The sequence below is a fragment of the Myotis brandtii genome, unplaced genomic scaffold (assembly GCF_000412655.1).
Source record: "Myotis brandtii unplaced genomic scaffold, ASM41265v1 scaffold908, whole genome shotgun sequence".
In the NCBI taxonomy this organism is placed as follows: domain Eukaryota; kingdom Metazoa; phylum Chordata; class Mammalia; order Chiroptera; family Vespertilionidae; genus Myotis; species Myotis brandtii.
Window position 1 is genome coordinate 7,387 of NW_005371738.1, and position 4,344 is coordinate 11,730.

A 4,344-nucleotide genomic window follows, 5' to 3' on the forward strand; every position below is an offset into this window, starting at 1 on the left:
GGGCTGAAACCCCCCCCCCCCCCCCCATGCACAAATTTCATGCACCGGGCCTCTAGTGAATTTTATAATTTTTCTCAAGTAATCAACTTTTAATTTTAATGATTTTATATAATGTCTATCTGTTTTCTATATTATTGTTTTCTGCTCTGATCTTATTTCTACCTTTCTTGTGTCCACTTTGGAGTTTAAATAGTTTTTCTTTTTACTTTCTTTTTTATTGATTTTTTAGAAAGGAAGGGAGAGGAATAGAGAGTTAGAAACATCGATGAGAGAGAAACATCAATCAGCTGCCTCCTGAACACCCCCTACTGGGGATGTGCCTGTAACCAAGGTACATGCCCTTGACCAGAATCAAACCTGGGACCCTTCAGTCCACAGGCCGACGCTCTATCCACTGAGCCAAACTGGTTAGGGCTACTTTATTAAGTTTTAAGCAGAGATCACTGACTTTAGAACTTTCTTCTTTTATAATACAGTTGTTCAGTACTACAAATTCTACCCTAAATTCTACTCTACTGGCATCTTACACATTTTGATTTGCTGTGTTTTTATTTAATTCTGCCACACAAAATGGTTTGACTGATGTTAAATGTCTAACTTCTCTGTATAATTGACCCCTAAAGTTGGTGAATAATCATCCATGTCACAGTCATAGAGAAGAGAATTTGGTGGGATGGATGGTTCAGACAATAGAAATTCACAAGCCTCCAATGAGAGAGAACATTGGGGCTAAACCTCAGCTAGAAAGCCTAGGGTGGGGAAAGAATGAGAATGTCCTTTATGAATGGGATCTAATCTTGGTCAGCAGCATCAAGGCTCCAGGACAACTTACTGAAATTCAAGGCTAGACTTAAGAGGAACTGGATCAGGAAACCAAGGCAGATACACAAGCATATAAAGTAAATAAACCAAGGCACTGAATGTTAGCAATGAGGGAACAAACTACTTCTGGTCTCTAAGACTGCCGAAGGGCCTGTGGCTGGCTGAATCTTTTAGAGTATTAAGCCCTCATAGCTAGAAAGAGAATGTATATTCTCTTGCTTTTGGGTAAAATGCTCTGAAGATATCAATGAAATCCACCAGATTTCATTGCCACAGAGAGATCCATAGATGCTGCCATCTGCTCTGGGCTTGGAAGTACCTAGGTGAGGCCTGGGCTGGCATTTCCTTGTTGATCTAGTGTTTCATTTAAGGTTGCCATTTACTTGTTGATTTTCTGTCTGGAAGATCTATCCATTTATGTCAATGTGGTGTTAAAATCTCCTACTATGACTGTCAGTCACTCCCATTATGTCTATCAATATTTGCTTTACATATTTAGGTGCTCTTATGTTGGGTGCATAAATGTTTACAAGGATTATATTCTCTTGTTGGATGGCTCCCTTTATTATCATGTAGTGTCCTTCTTTGTCACTTACTATAGCCTTTGTTTTAAAGTCTATATTGTCAGATATAAGTATTGCTACCCCCCAAGCTTTTCTTAAATTTCCATTTACACAAAATATCTTTTTCTATCCCTTTTACTTTTAGTCTGTGTGTATCTTTTGTTCTGAGGTGGCTTTTTTGTAGACAGTATATATAAGGGTCTTGCTTTCTCATCCATTCAGCTACCCTATGTCTTTCTTTTTTTTTTTAATATATTTTATTGAATTTTTACAGAGAGGAAGGGAGAGGAATAGAGAGTTAGAAACATTGATGAGAGAGAAACATCGATCAGCTGCCTCCTGCACATCTCCTACTGGGGATGTGCCCGCAACCCAGGTACATGCCCTTGACTGGAATGGACCCTGGGATCTTTCAGCCCGCAGGCCAACACTCTATCCACTGAGCCAAACCGGTTTCGGCCCTGTGTCTTTCTTAAAAAAATATTTATTGTTGAGAGTATTACATATGTCCCCCTATATCAGTGATGGCGAACCTATGACATGTGTGTCAGAGGTGACACGCGAACTTATTTTTTTGGTTGATTTTTCTTTGTTAAATGGCATTTAAATATATAAAACAAATATCAAAAATATAAGTCTTTGTTTTACTATGATTGCAAATATCAAAAAATTTCTATATGTGATACGGCACCAGAGTTAAGTTAGGGTTTTTCAAAATGCTGACACGCCGAGCTCAAAAGGTTCGCCATCACTGCCCTAGATCCCCCCAATTGCCCCCCTCCACCTGGTTCCCACCCTGCTGCAGGCCTTCACCACATTATTGTCTATGTCTATAGATAATGCATATCCTATCTAATAAAAGACAAAAAGGGTAATTGACCGTACCTTTGCTACACTTCCCATTGGCTAATCAGCGCCATATGCAAATTAACCGCCATCTTTGATACTGCAGGCAGGGCTGGCCAGCGCCAGACACCATCCGGGCCCCGTGTGCAGCCCTGGGCGGCCGGGCTTAGGCAGTGCGATCACATCACCTAAGCCCCGCCCCCAGCCGGGACCCCTGTGTGCCGCCTAAGCCCCACACCGCTTAAGCCCCGCCCCCAACCGGGACCCCCGTGTGCCGCCTAAGCCCCGCTGCCAGCTGGGACCCCATGGCAATCCCAGAGCAGGCAAGTGCAGAGGGCGGCCGGCCCCCAGGTGGAGGCATGTTTCTCCATTTTGGCTGTCTCTTGTTTCTATGTATAAGATAGCTCTGCTATGATTCCCAGTCTTTTGGGGGTGGCCTTATGTAGTAGGTGTACTGTGGGACTCAGTCACTCAGTCTCCTTGATCACTTGACCTGTGCTCTAGGAATACCCCTTGCATGGGATATGTGGGCATTCCTGTTGTAATTGAGTCTTGATTGCTATTGGCCCATTAACATGTAGGATTGACCCTCAGGTTGGCTGACTATGAGGCTCAACCCTGACCATGGCATGCAAGCTGCTGTGCAGGATCTAACCAGATGGAGTGAAATTTGCCTCAGCAGTGTTTGGTACTTGCTGAGAAATCCCTTTGAATATACTGCTTGTGAAGCTTATTAGAACCTACTCTGATGTTGTCTGAAGCTGGCCACTGTGTGTGTTGGTTCTGAGCAAAACTTTGTTTTTATAATGTTTAAAAAATTGATTTCAGAGAGAGGCAGGGAGAGAGAGAGACAGACAGACAGACAGACAGAGAAATGTCAATGTGAGAAGGAAACATTGATCAATTACCTTCCACATGTGCCCTGACTGGTGATCAAATCTTCAACATGGGTATGTGCCCTGACCAGGAATTGAACCCACCACCTTTTGGTGTACAGTACAACTTTTCAACTAATTGAGCCACACTGGCCAGGGCTTTGGTGAAAACTTTTTAGTTGATGCAGTCCCATTTGTTTATTTTTTCTTTTTCCCCCCACTTGCCCAAGGACATATATTAGAAAAAATATTGCTAAAAGAAATAGCCAAGATTTTACTGGCAATGTTTTCTTCTAGGACTTTTACAGTTTTGAGTCTAACATTTGTCTATATTTAAGACACTAATTTGAAAGAATATATGCACCCCTATATTCATTGCAGTGCTATCTATATAATAAAGAGCCGGGGTCATTAGGACCGAAGGCTAGACCAGACCGGAAATCAGTGCTGGGTTGCCATGGTGACCCAGCACTCTCTGGGGCTGCTACCAGTGCCCTTACCCAGCACTGACTGCTTAGGGGGCTGTGGATCAAGTCCAGAGAGAGGCCTGCAGAGAGAGAGGCAGGGTCTGATCCATAGCCTCTGTGGCAGCTGTTGGTCAGACCTTGCATCTCTTTCTCTCCCAGCCTGGCCAACAGCCCTGCCTCCATTTCTCTCTAGGCCTCCACCAGGGCTGCTGATCAGCCCCACCTGTCTGATCAGATCCCATTGATAGGCCCAGAGACACTGACAGGCATAGAAACTGACCAATCAGAACCAAATCTGGGTGAATGTAAGGAGCCAATGGCTGCCTAGGAGGCAGAGCTTTTGACTCTGACTGGCATAGAAACTGACCAATCAGAACCAAATAAATCAGTCTGTGAAAGATGAGTACCATTTGATTTCACTTGTATGTGGCATCTAATGAATAAAATAAACTAGTAAACTAAGTAGAGACAGATTGATGGATACAGAGAACAGACTGACATCAGTCATAGGGGAGAGGATTGGGAGCTGGGTGAGAAGGGTGAAAGGATTAAGCAAAGGAAAAAAACAGAAAGACTCATAGACACAGACAACAGTATGATGATTGCCAGAGGAAAGCGGGGGGAGGGTGTTGGGAGGAGGTAGAAGAAGGTAAAGTGGGGATAAATGGTGATGGAAGGGGACCTGACTTGGGGTGGTAAACACACAATATAATATACAGATGATGTATTGTAGAATTGTATACCTGAAACCTGTATAATTTTATTAACCAA